The sequence below is a fragment of the Daktulosphaira vitifoliae genome, unplaced genomic scaffold (genome assembly GCF_025091365.1).
Source record: "Daktulosphaira vitifoliae isolate Bord-2020 unplaced genomic scaffold, ASM2509136v1 Scaffold_3, whole genome shotgun sequence".
NCBI lineage: Eukaryota > Metazoa > Arthropoda > Insecta > Hemiptera > Phylloxeridae > Daktulosphaira > Daktulosphaira vitifoliae.
The window spans coordinates 7918375-7933411 of NW_026099574.1; the positions used below are offsets into that span (position 1 = coordinate 7918375).

At 27.5% G+C, this 15037-nt stretch overlaps 1 long non-coding RNA gene across 10 annotated transcripts; it reads left to right on the forward strand.

Moving 5' to 3' along the window:
• Window positions 1-6078: 6078 nt before the first annotated feature.
• Window positions 6079-15032, forward strand: LOC126902548 (uncharacterized). Of its 10 annotated transcripts, none has more exons than XR_007703241.1 (7): window positions 6079-6789; window positions 7338-7802; window positions 7859-8664; window positions 8745-9214; window positions 11430-11667; window positions 12345-12510; window positions 14907-15032. It is a non-coding gene; the product is annotated as an uncharacterized LOC126902548 (long non-coding RNA). The 10 variants fall into 10 exon arrangements; XR_007703240.1 differs by lacking the exon at window positions 14907-15032 and adding an exon at window positions 12599-13337; XR_007703242.1 differs by lacking the exon at window positions 14907-15032 and having other exon boundaries at window positions 6080-6789; window positions 7859-8036; window positions 8116-8664; window positions 12345-13337.
• The last annotated feature ends 5 nt before the right edge of the window (window positions 15033-15037 follow it).

Here is a 15037-nt window from a genome sequence, read left to right on the forward strand (position 1 = left end):
ACCGGAAGGTGTGGTGGCTCGTCCAGGCGTTCGCCAAATCCGTCTTGTTAAAGAAAGAGGAAGCGGAACGCCTGAGACAGAGGCAGCCACGCCGCCCGGCACAGGAGGACCTGAGGCGCTGGTTTAGGCTGGCGGCTTAGGTATTCGTATTTTATGTTTTTGTGAATTATTTGCCCCTCTCGAAAAGTCCTGCCCCACATCCACGTGGTGCAACCCGGGTAACGGATCCCACTCCGAGATCCGGATAATGGGGGAGGTCACACCACGTTGTGCATCATCTTTTGATTAATTTCGAACTGATTCACAACGTGGTGTTGTGAGTTTTAGAGACGGCGTGACCGCCCTGAAGTAATACCTAACGGCAGTTGCAGGGCGGCCCACACTTATGCCGGTCGCATAAAAAAAAACCCAGCACGGGGGGGGGGAGGCACAGTGGGGTCGTGGCATAGTTGGGTACAGTATAGATGATATCTGACAGTGATTAAAATTACTATCATAAAAAACGCTTCGATGCAAATCTGTAGATAGTGTTTAATTTAAAAAAATTTGTGGATTATTCCAAAAGTTAACTGATCTTCTATTTCTTTATTTTTATTCTGATTACAAGTTTTATGATTTAGAAGTGTAATACATATGAATATATATATATATATTTATAATATATAAAGAAAAATGGTGTTATTTTAAAAAAAAGGATTTCGAATGAAAGATGTATATAAATACAACTTCTCATGAAAATATTGAATTGATCCATACATTTTTCAAAAAGTTATAGCATAATAAAGTTAAAAATGTAAAATACAAAATCGAGAATTTTCACACAAAAAAAGCATTCGGTAGCCATTTTCACCGTGAAGACAAAATAAAGTCCGAAATTTTTTTTTTATTAATAACGTATATTACATTAGCTTTAATTTAAGATATATATAAAAGTGTCAGTATTTCTGGAACACTTTCAAAAGTTAAGTTGAAAAATTAAATTTTTTGTGAAAAAGTTGTCATATTAAATCCTCCCGTAGGCTGGTAAAGGGTTAAATTTATAAAAAAAAGTATACCAAATGATAGGTAAAGACATCAAGCATCTATAAAAAAAAAATTATATTGATTTGTTCATTTTTGAAAAAGTTATGGCAGTTTTAAGTAAAAAAAATTAAAAAAATTTCGAAAATTAGCGATTTTTAAATTTGTAATTTTTTTGGAGGTATCCCCCATTTCCGGGGAACGAGGGAAATTTTTTCAATTTTTGAGGGTAATGCCTTCGACTAGATACGATTTGTGATCTTTTGACGTATCGTTGAAAGAAATCGGTTCGGTGAAAGCTGAAAAATGTGGAAACAGACACAAAAAAAAAAACACGTCATAGTAAAACCAATACCTTCTCAGGACGTTTTAGTGAGTGATTTAAAATACATTTTTTAGTATTGCTAGTTTTGATACCTTTTAGTTTAATATTTTTTTGTTAAGATAGTTCTTTAACTTTTACCTATAATTTTTAGGTTTTATTTATTTAATTAACCTTAAGTTCATTAAAATGGCTAGTGATAATGGAAAATGACTATTTATACATAATTATGTGTGGAAAGTATTTAAAGTACAAACATTTAATTGAAAAAAGAAAGAAGATGGTGGATAACGATGTCGTTATATAAAGGCAGACAAAGGTAAACTTTACGTTAATAACTAGTAAATTACATTTATTAATCGATTTTAAGTAGACAAATAATTTATTAATATTTCCTACCTAAGTAAATTTCCTTTTTTTTATGTATAATTTTTAAAATTTTAGTTATTATTAACTATAGTATGAATAATTAATTCTTTTGTTGTCGTGTAAAAAAGTGTCTTGTTACTATTTTTTTCGATTTTATTTTTAAGTTGAAAAAACTTTTATATTGATAATAAATAATATGTAATAAACCATAGTTACTTTTCAATAGTTTAATTTCATTTAATCGAAAATGTTTGGTCAACAAAGAATATTTAATTACTGATACAAAAAACAAATTTCACTTCTTGACGACGACGATGAATTAATACTAATAGTAAATATAGGTGATGCCATTGCGTGTAGTTACACTCAAAGTTTAATAACACTTTCCTGAATTATATAAAAATTATACTTCAATTATTTTTAATAAAATATAATTTTTTTAAAAGTCTATCAGAATGAGCAAGTTTATATATTGTTGTAACTCGTTAAATTAATTTTTTGTAGAGTTATTTCAGCGAAGTAAAAAAAAAAAAACAAATATATGTTTTAACCTAGTATTAAGTGTTTGAAAAAAATCAACTTAAGTTAACTTTTTTAAAAATATGTATTTTAATAGCAAAGAATTATTTTCTTTTTAAAATTTGTTCTGACATTTATAATAATGAAAATTCTCGCATAATACATAATGCTCCTTCATTACTTTAAAACATTTTACTACGATTAATATAACTTTTGATAATGAAACGCATTCAATTTATAACATTAATACATTTATCTACTTTTTTTTAGTAATTTGGCATTTCCAGTAAAGCCTTTTATTTATTTACTTACCTATATTCATTTTTTGCTTGCATTGTTATTATGATTACTTAAAGGTGATACAAACGTAAAGAGTTATCATTTTACTTAATATCTATGAGCCGGGTTACAAAAACAAAAAATTGGCCGATTTTCATCATTTTCATGATTTGAGGAGGCTAGATTCCCTAAAAATTAAAGGAAAAAACACGACAGAGTAAAACTAATAGTGTTTTAGCTACGCACCATATTATAACACCGTATATAATTTTTTACTTGCAAAAATAAAACAGAATTTTACAAGTATAAACATTTTAGTAAAATATTGAACTATTCAATAATATATTCAATGTATACTTTATACTTAATATTTATAAATTAATAAGTTAAGTTATATAATTAATACATTATAAAATTAACGTTAACTATTAAATTATATTTACAATTATACTATAAAATAGTTTTACCTATCTATTAAATTTAATTAACTAATTAGGCCAATATGAACCACCGCTATACTGTACAAATATAGGTGGGTGGGGAAGAACCAATTATGTTACCGATAGCCTTTCTCAAATCAAATATTGGCCAAGTACTTAACAAGTACACAAGTGTACACTACTGACCTACAAGTGTAAACTTGTCAAGCCATTTATTCCTTCGACTTGTGTCACATTTACCGACAATCCGCGGGAAACTGACAAGTGACCAATAATTGTACAAGTATAGTGTACCGACGGCTTGACAATTATACACAAGTGACAAATATTTGGCAAGTACACCAGTCGTGGGAATCCGCTTTTACGATAGCGATTTTAATTACTATCGCACATCATCTATATTTGTCTCAACTTGTGCCACATCTCCATTATTGTGCAAACGTTCATTTAATTTTTTTTTTATCACTTCGAATACTTAGCACAACTTATTGACTCATTTATGACTTGATCGAGTTTTTTAAAACATCACCATAAATGAAAATTGTCAGAATAACATTATCTAGTAAGATAAAATTATTTCAATTTTCGCTGTTCGAAAGAGTCGGATAGCGTTGTAAAATTATCGTAATCATCTTTTTAGAAAATATTCTACAGGTAGAGAATTTTATTTTGAAACGGTATTACCGTCGCACTGATCTAAATATAGATAGTAATATAAGTCAAGATAGTAATACGCCGATCATAATGTATTTCCCTAAATCGATCATCTAGCGAAACCCGAAATGTATTGTCACTGATCGCGCGACCGGCGGCGCTGAAATAAATACAGGTGAACCGCTGCCGGCCGCTAATAAGTCTGTGATTAACATTTTTCAACGTTTTGAGCAATTTATGTAACAACATGCGCTTACTTAATGTCCAGAATTTAAAAAATCAAAACGCATGACTGTATCCTTTCTCTTAGCTAGTGTTATTTTTATGAGACGCAGAACATTGTGCATATTTTGATTTTGTATTACCAATTAGTCTTGCAAAATATATTTTGTTATTTACAAGTTCATTTTTTACAAAAATACTCTTTGTAGCAAGAAACTCTTTAATAGTAAACGATGTTACTATTGTGATGAGTTATTTATTTGTATAAACAAGGAAGGAATAAGAGAGGGATGAAAAATAGGTATACTTGTTTTTAATCAACATAAAAATATGATAATGTTTATTATATTTGTGCAAAATCAAATCTTAAAAAGTAAGGGGAAGGGGTAACTTATATTCTAACAATAATTAACCAATGAATTTAATAAAATATGACATAATAGAAAATAAAATTGTAAACTTATTTGATGATTAATCGATTCAAATAATAGTAGATTGTTATGCAAAACACAAGTACACGATGGAATATACAAATGTACACCAGTAATGTTTAAAACTCTAAAAGACAACAAAAACTATAAGTGGTTTAATAATCGAATGATCTACGATTATATGAGACGCGAGACGTGAAAAAAATGTACATAGAGTAAAAGACGAATCGCAAAAAAAAAAAACAATCCATAAACAAAAACGACGGACGCTCTTTGAGGATGGGACGATGGCCGGACAACTGAGTGCCACGGGTAGCAGAGATTGTCACTTACCATCCAACACTCTTTTATGCATTATTTGAAATGGTGCCAACTATGCTGATACTCGTTAGTGTCGTCATATGCCTAATGCTTTGCATTTATCAATGAAAAATGTATAATCTGTATTTTATATTACTAGTATACAAACAAATAATTAATTTATCTGTTATAACATATACACTGTTGTACACTAGCTATTATACATGTATATACATGTTAAATTGATTATTGTACACTATACATCTTATCTTAAAATAACTATCATGTTATGTTCAAATTTTATACAATAAACTGAAAATCACTAAAAGCGCCGACGACAACAACCCATGATGAGGGTAATTAAAAATAATATGAAAAGGCTTAGTTCTGCTTGCACATCAGCGAGTGAGTGAGCGGCTCATTCTCTCTTCTTTTTGAAGATCTGAATTCAATAAGGAATTCAGTATTCTTCTAATTGATTTATTTTGAACAAACTAGCCGCGACCCCGTGTTGTCGTCGGTACATTTTAAAAGCGATTTCAAGTACAATTATTTTTGCGTAAATACTTTATTTATTTACTAAAAAATAGAACAGTATAAATCTGAACGTAATATATACAAAAGAAGTAAGTAAATTTATGTTAACCCAATTATTTAGAATTAATAACCTGAGTAAAAGAATGGTAAAGCAATAGATTTTTTAAACATCATTTAATTTAATTATTAATAACTAGTTAGTGCTTGGTCATATACTTGGACTGGGTGTCTGAGAGGAGGCCTCCGCCACTCCATGAACGCCTCAGTATTTCCACTAAAGCACATACCAGTCAACATCACGCTTCGATTGGGTGTCAGATAGGAGGCCAAGACCCCGGCCACTACAAGAATACCTCAGCGTTTTAATACCTCCATGAGAGGAACTTAATTTGTATCTTTTTATATCTACTTGTCTTTACTGTTCTAAACCCTCGGACTGTACAACCCCGATAGAACCTCGTTGCTCCTGAATTGACCAGATCCCCAAATATCCAACATTGGTCAAATAAATCCCCAAACACTTTTTTTGCTTATTTTTGTATTACTACATTAGTAAAAAAACGATTCAATTTCGTTATACTTGGTCAAATCAGTAGACGTATGGCGCAATTGACATTCGCCAGAAATCTCTGTGTCAAGTTGGCCACAAATATTGTATTGCGTTTTTGTTGCTATTTATCGATGTTTAAAGAATAAAATAATTGTATTTTAAATACGACAAACTGTGAATATTTATTAAAACGGAAATATTTTTCATGGTAAAAAAATATGCGTGTTAAGTGGTAAATTTTGAAATTCACGTGTTTTTATATTTTTTACTATTACATAGTTTTTATTAAATATTATTATTTTTATTATTTGCTTAAATAATAGACTGTATTGTTTCTCTTCGCACGCACTCCCTACCATTAGATTATTGTTATCAAGTTTAGCTTTTTCTTTCTTTGTACCTGATCCATTCCTCCGGGTATTTATAATAATTGTACAATTAATTTTTAGGTACATTGAATAATATCTCCTTTTTCAGTTATCTATTGTATAGTTTGAGTTTCAGCTGTTTCATTGTGTTTCAAACAGTTATTTTATGTACTCAGTTGAGTAAACACTCGTACTTACAAAAGTAAAATTACATAGTCGCGACTAAGTTATAAAAGAATTAATAATTCGACAAATGTATTATAAGTTCTCAAAATACTAGAAACGTGATAGGAATTATTTATTATGCGACACTGGAGAATTATAAAGATATATTCATTGAATTTGTTAGGTACACGTTGATATGGGGTGATGCTAGTTTATAGAATTAAATACGAAAACACAGTAATTACCATAGACGTTTGTGTTTGTCAGGACAGGTAGGCCGCTGACATTTGACAACAGAATATTATTGTTCTGCAGCTGTCTAGGGACCGGAGTTTCCGCGTTGACAATACACCGCGATCTTCTACGTATTATCCACTAAAAAACCGCCACCACCTCCGTCGTAATGGTACGGCCATAGTGAAACGAATATTCATTTTACTATGCATTTGCGCTCAGTTATTCAGCCGCTTGTCATATCGATGCCAAGTGTTTTGGGTCGGTTATTGCTCTGTCGCCACAATTGTTAAATTGAGCTGCTCGTCGGTTGGATAAATGTTACGGTGTTATTTCCCGTATTAGTTTCTCAGTATTCATCACCTCCAAACGGCAGTGGGTAAATATTAAGATTTTTTTTTTATTGTTTGTTTAAAGGATTATACAGTCCACATAAAATATATGTATTAGTTAGAAAAAGGGATGTGTCTGTTATTTATTCATTAGTAATTTGTTCTAATTTCATTTATCATATTTTGCTCCTGTTTGTCTTTCTTGACAATGTTTCTACAATTTTTCAATCATCAAGTTTTTTTTTTATTTTCATTCCTATATGATAGCCTTTACACTTAGCATATTTTTAGTTTTTGAAATCATGTGGTGCCTTGTAAAAATTATTGATTCTGACACAATTACTTATGATCTAACAAAGTGGGTATGATTAATGATAAGAAATTTTTATATCTTAATAGTTGTATAAGTACTATTAAAAAATTGGTAAAAGAGAATAAGCATGCTGAAGATGATCGGGATGTATTAAACACAACTTTGTTGGTGCAAAAAATTATTAAGTATATTATCAATATTTAAGCTTCGAATACATGTGCAATAATGGCAATTTAAAAGATTTTGCAATAGTTAAATATACAAGTAATTATTATTATTTAGGGAAGGAGTTTAAACTATAATTTATAATAGTGATAAACTTATATACGACTTTGAAAAAGGATACAAAATTATGGTTAAAGCCCTCAAAAATCAAATAGAAAGAAATTTAGAATTTGATTAGATAAGGTGCAAAGGTCGACAAATTAACTTTCCTCAAGAATTATTTTAGATTATAGAGATGAGGAAATTTATTAAAATATATATCCATTTAAAGATCCTACTGAAATTCCTGCAACAGTAGTCAGTTTCCCACCACTTCAGAATGTCAATTCCCTATACCATTCACTGAACATTTAAGTGTTGTAAAAAAAAGAAAATTGAATGTTATCACAACAGAAGTGTCAACTATGTCATGTTTAACTCCAATTTCTATTACAAATTCTCCTGCCCAACTCAACAAATCCCGCTCTAGTAAAAATGATCATAAACGTTAAGTGTCAGAATTATGTTTTATTTCTAGTCAGTGTAAGTGACTTAAATTTTACCTAAATAATCAGTTTTTAAATAAATTATTATTTTAGCTGGTATAATTAAATTGAAGGATACAATGTTTTTCATTAAACATCATCTTATGAATGATGCTAATAATAAAACTTGTTTTTAATCAAGAAATGAAACAAGAATTTCCAATAAAAAATGAAGAAAGCTTCAAACGTGTTGAAAAAGAAAATTGCAAATCTCAAGTATTATCACAAGCTGGTAAATAATGTTAATATTTTTTATTTTTACTGAATTTAATGATTAACCATTCTGCAAATATATAATGAAACTTTTATAGGTATCTACAATTTCATTCAGTCTTCATGGTAGTTCCAACTACCATGAGATTAATGTTTATAGATAATTTTATTTTGGGTTACAGCTGAAAAGGACAAAAAAAAAAAAAAAAAAAGTCTAGAAGATAGAACTATTCATAGAGTAATAATTGGTAATAATGTGTATTACCAAATAATAATGTACACAAATACCTATGTGTTTTAATATAATTTTCTACACGGCATTCCAAATTTAATGTTTCATTATTATGTTATTTTTTTTATCAATATTAATTTTACAAAAGTTTATAATTATTGAATTTATACAATTGCAGATTTCAACTATTTTTTATATTATTATATACAAAAATAGTTAACTTATTTTTAAATGTTTTTACATTTATAATGTAATTTATAAATCTATTTTAAAATAAGTTTAATATATTTTATAAAAAATGTTTTATGTTATATCTTGTATGCTGCAATACAAACCAAGTCCCCCATTTCAACTAAAGCACAAAGTATACAATACATAAGACCACGAATGGCCAAAGTGATGCCAGAATAAAAAGGTATCTTTAGCAGTTTTGTTTGTATCACAAAATTTATTCATAACATTCTATGTGTTAACTATTATGTTTATTTATTGCAGAAATTCAGTAAAGCTATTTTTAAATAATAGTAATTCAAATGACATAATGCTGTACCTAAATGGGGCAACGTTGGCCCTATATAATTTATATCCCACTAGAAGGGCAGTCTGCAGTTTTGTTACCAAATTAATACAGACTCTCAATTAACAACAATAACGAGTATTTATTTCTATTTAATATTATTTAAAATATAATCTGACTGAATCTCCAGGGATGCTGGTGGTATCCAAGTTAGGTGAGTGATGGCGACGAGTGTTCACAAACCCTTTAATAATATTAATAGTATTTATTTTAGTATTCATAATAATACTATGTGAGTTAAGTTATCAGATCAATAAAGATAAGTTGCCGCAAGCTTGATAAAATGTCTACTGTCTTCGTTATGTTTTTAATTAATTCAAGAAGATTGTAAAGGAGATATGGTTTATTTACACCTGTCGGCTGCATACTCACAGTTTGTGCTGATGAGGTATTAGTATAGTTGTTAATTATTAATGTTGATGAAGGCGAATTATTGTACGTAACAACTTCTTAAGGTTTTTACTTAGGCAGTATAAATTCTACAATATTGGACGATTAAAAAATTTATAAAAATACTTTTTTAACAATAATTATTGCTTAAAAAACTGTGCCTGCCTTAGGTAACATTAAATCTAAGCCAATTAAGTTTATTAATAACACATATGTAAGTTTTGGTATGTACCAAGAATGGTTTGTTCTTGCAAAATTAGCATTTTAGAATTTGCATAAAATAGAGTGAAACTTTAAACGTTCTATCATATAATATCATGAAAACCATTGTAAACATTTTTGAGAAAAATCCAATTTTGGAAAAATCCAAAAAAATCTTCAATATATTGGTGGAAACTATTGAGGAAAAAAATTTAAGTGGTATTTATTAAAATACTAGAATATTTTAAATTTCACTCAATTTTATGTAAATTTTAAAATTAGCAAAAATTATCCAAGATCAAACATATAACAGTTTTTAGTTAGTTTTCTCTAAAAAATATTTAATACTCTTTGTAGAAAACTTATGTGCATAATTATTATAACTATTTTTTTAATTAAGTTTTTTTTAAGATTTGAAGATAGCCATTTTATAGATAGGTTTTAAAGAAAAATTTTTATACCAAAAATTCTTATTTTAACTCAATAATTACGTTTATACATCATTGATATTTGTTGATTTTTGATTTTTTTTTACAATTTTCTTATGGTATCAAATGTTAGTCCATATTATGTAAAGTATGGAATATATATACAGGGTGGCCCACCACTCACTGACAACTTAAATAACTTTTGATCCAGTTAATATTTTTAGCTGATTTTTTTTTTAAATAATAGTTATACGTTAGGTCCATAGCTATATCTCAATAATTAATTTTTTTACATTTTATTAAAAATATTAATTATTTTTAAATTTTAAATAAAATGTAAAAAAAAAATCTAAGATAGCTATTTTGTAGAGTAGAATTTAAGAAAAATTTTAGTAAAAAAATATCTTATTAATATTGAGTAGTAAATATTCTGTAGCGTTTTGAAGTTTGTGAAAATTTGAATTTTCATGTATTATTTTACGGTTATAAACATTGTATACGTATTGAGAAAAGGACAGAAGAAAACGCTATCTTTTTAATATACTTTTGAATGAGAGTGATAAGTAATAATTGCCTTATCTAATTTCTTATCATGGTATTNTTACATTGACCTTAGATGGGTAGTATAAGTCTAAACAATTATATGAAATATTTATTTTACCATTGAAAGTGATATTTTCATTTTGACCTGCAAAATGAGTCATTATTTTAGTAATTTTAGAATCTTCAAGATTGATATTGTACATTTTAAGAGCTTCTTTTAATTGTGTTTTAGTCATCACATTATCTTTGAGGTAAGTATTATAAACATTGTTAATGATTTTCTCAACTCTAATGATAATCTTTGCCATTATATTTAAAAATTGCTTTTCCGTCATAGGTGGGCCACTCTGTATATATCTTATTTTTCAAATAAATGTCACTTTTGTTCATAAAAAACGTGTTTTTAATATTTTTCATAACTTATATTAAGTGCGTACAAAATATTTCAAAAATAGATTTTAAAAAAATAATAAAAAATATAATTTTAACGTAGCCTAAGAATTTTTAAAATTATTAAAAAAAAAAATTAATAATAATAACGAAACAAATGTGGTAAATCAAAATTAATATTAGTGTCAAAATATCGTGGACCTTCTTGGGCGTTTAAAAAGTAAAAACTGAGGTTTTCATTTTTTTTATTGCTCATTAATATTGATTTGGTTTTTTACTTATTGAACACTTTGTGTAATAAAGGTTAAAAGTTTTATATGAAAATTTATTGTCTCTTTATTATATGTTGCATAATTATTCAAAAATCATTAAAACAAAGCAGTAGTACTAACAGGTAGGGGAGTTTAGAGAATTGCAATCATTCTTCACTATTCTTGAAAATCATTTCAATTCTTAGTCAATTATTGTAATGATAATACATTTTTTTTTCGTTCAACGACTTATTTTTTTAAGCAATAATAAAAAAATTTTATTAANTCGACTTATTTTTTAAGCAATAATAAAAAATTATTATTAACAAAAAATATCCTTCATAGCTCCTTTCAAAATAACATTTTGTAGTAACACACTAATACTTAAATTTATATAAAGTATGATGTTGAGGTTGTAACGAAAACAGTCAGTATAAGAAAGCCCACGAATGCCTGTGTGCGCATAGAAAAGGAGAAGAAATAATTACAAAACAATTAATAACACGACGTAAAAATATCTTTAATGTTTTATTCAGTAAAACAACAATAAGTCACTCATGCACAACGGTCGGCGAAATACTACTACTGCTACTAAATAAGTACACATGGGTAACAGTCGTTTGACAATCATAGATAAGGTTACAATAATATTAATACACGAATAATAAAATTACCATAATTTATACAACAATAAAATCTCCCAAACTAATTCAATTTATTATCAATACAGCTTTAAAAGTGATATGTAACTCAAAAAAAAAAAAATTTTGCTGGTTGGACTAAACTAAATAATTTGGGTTACTATATATTGAATAAAATAGTGTATTTTTCTCAGGGTTTGAGTCGAGGGCTTAGAAGACAAGTAGTTATAAAAGTAATTAATTAATTATCCTCTTTGTTGTCGTATAAAAACAATATAACTGGTTATCAGCGGCAATGCTGAACCACAATTACCTAGTTGAAGTGTCGATTTATACAGTGGGAATTATTAATACAACTCTTTTAGGCAGAGGAGCGGCTCTGGTCATCTGTCGAATATCTTGTAATGTATCGACACATTACAGGGTATTCGAGAGAAGGATACATTTTAAACATAGATATATGCATAAATTGCGAACTAATCAGTGATAATTTATTAAAGTTTGAAATTGATATACGTATATACATGTATTTGCTTTATAATTCTTTACTTAGATTGTTTACTTAAAATTAGGTTTGGGGCTTTGACCAGTCAAAATCTTTTGCTTTCAATTGACTAGATGTGCACATGTCAAATGTTAAAATTCACTAAAAAATAATGTTTATTTTTACACAGTGCCATATGTTTCTCTCAGCCGCACAATGCGTTACCAATCTATATAGAAGTGTATTGTGATCTAAATCATAAGTGTGTGGTAATCTATGTTTTGTTTCCACTACGCTGTGGGTCGCAGGTTCGTACTGTGCCAGCCGACAATGCCCAGCAGCCGTGTCAAAACACAGTTAAGTTACTAGTTACCTCAAATAGTACTAATAACTTTTAACCTAAGTTATGTTATCTAATGAAATATTTTGCTGTATATATAATAGGTAATTGTTTTCTCAAGGAAGAATAAATTCCATCATAAAAATTACAATAAGAGAATCTATTTTTTACAGTTTTATAATACCAATATCACTATGACGTTAAATCCGCCACTAATCACAATTACTGAACATTAATTTATTAAAAATAAAACCAAAGTTACTTATTAAGGTATCTAGTTAAAACGTTAAACTAATTTAACTTTCAAATTTTTAACGTGATAGTGCCACAAAAAAAGTTAAATAAAAACTTTTATAAAATGTGCATGAATATCGTGTTGTATAATAAAATTAAAAACTTAAACGTAAATTTTTTATTTTGACCAGATTATAACCGGTCAAAATTTCTTTCGTTAATTAACTAAAATTTTGACCAGTCAATTGACATCGTGCCAATTCTACTCCTCAAAATACTCAACTTCAAACTTTATAGTTTGATTTAGTAAAATAATAATATTTCCGATAAATAAATATAACTCGTTTTTCTTCTTTAATAACAACAAATTTTGCGTATGAATAATTGCTCATTGTATATGACTTTTTCGATACTTGGCACTTCTTTCAGATAAGACTTGAAAAGTGAATTGAGTGCAACTAAAAACTGAAAGTCTAAACCCGAAAAGTATTATGAACATTTTCTAAGCTTTTTATATACCATTTTAGCTATAATTCATATGCGATTAGCGTCATAAACGCTATTATTAACTAATTAATTAATTGTATTAATTATTACATATTTATGATTAACACTAGGTCCCCTTTATTGTTACCAAGTTAAAAAACTGGTTAAGCTATTTTTTGGTGGATTTTAGTGATCATATAAAAAAATTCGGTAATTTATAAATTTTACTCTTAATAATACATATCATTAGCTTCGATGCGAAATTGAGAACATATTAATTTTACTATGATGTGTTAATTTATCTACGTCAAAAGATCATAAATCGTATCTAGCTGAAAACATTACCCTAAAAAATAAAAAATTTTCCCTCAAAATATGAATATAAATGTAATATAAATGGTGAAAATACCCTAAAAATTACGATTTTAAAATTCGACATTTTTTTTTTCTAAAAATTGTTATAAGTTATTGAAAAATGAACAAATCAAAATAATTTTTTTTTTTATTAACATTATGCATTTTCCTTTTATTTGATAGAATATTTTTGAAAATCAGATCCGTTACCTGCCCACGAGAAGGGTTTCAAAATAGCAACTTTTTTTAAAAATTTAACTTTTTCAACTTAACTTTTGAAAATATTCTGCGAATACTGCGTATTTTAAACATATATCATATTGAAGCGTATAATAAGTCAATAATTTAAAAAAAAAATTGTCCCAACGACGAATCATCTACGCGCAAACGTAGTTAAAACAATTGCTGTAGTTAAAAAAATGCTATTTTTGTGTTAAAATTTTCGATTTTAAATTTTCAACTTTAAATTACTATAACTTTTCGAACAATTTATAGATCAACACAAATTTTTGTTTTGAAATACATTATATATACCCCTTTCATTCGACATATTTTTTTTTAAATCGGGCATTTTCCCCTTATAAAGGGGCACTCTTGAAACACACATATAAAAAGTAGAAATTTTTCAACTTTTGAAAATATTCCGGAAATACTGCGTCCTTTAAACATATGTTAAATTAAAGCTTTAATTATATACTATAAGATAAAAAAAAAAATGTTCCCGACGATCTAACTTCTATGTGAAAATTACCGTCAAAATTGAACAGAAATATCATTTTCGTGTAAAAAATCAATATTATTTTGGTGCTTAAAACTTCCATCACATATTGAATAATTAACGAACCAAAATATCTTTTTTTTTTATATTGAAGCCTTATGCATTTCCCTTTTATTTGATATAATATTTTTGAAAATCTGGTTCTTTACTTGCCCACAGAGGGTGATTCAAATTAATAACTTTTTTTACAAAACTCAACTTTTTCAATTTAAGTTTTAAAAATGTTACGAAAATATTGCATTTTTAAAACATTTGTCAAATTTAAGCTTATGTAATTTATTTTCATACGTTTGGACGACTTATCTTCAATGTGCAAATAGATGTCGTAGTTAAAAACATGTTATTTTTGTGTTCATTTTTTTTTGTTTTAAAATACCTTATAAGGGTTTGCCATAGTAATGAGTTAACCATTAAACATAAAATTTACATGAATCTAACTCACGTTAAATATAAATTTATGCTTATTTTGATAATTTTGCCTATAAATTAATATATGTGAATAATATACAAATCATTTTGATATTTTATATAATGTTAATATAGTTTGTTTTTACATTTAGGATTAGGGTTGACACATTGTTTTTATTATTAAGATAAAATTTAAAAGAATTGGAAGGTATAAAGATTTTTAAAGATGATTACTAATAATTGACTCATTGCTGAATCGTGTGTAATATAATATATTAATCAA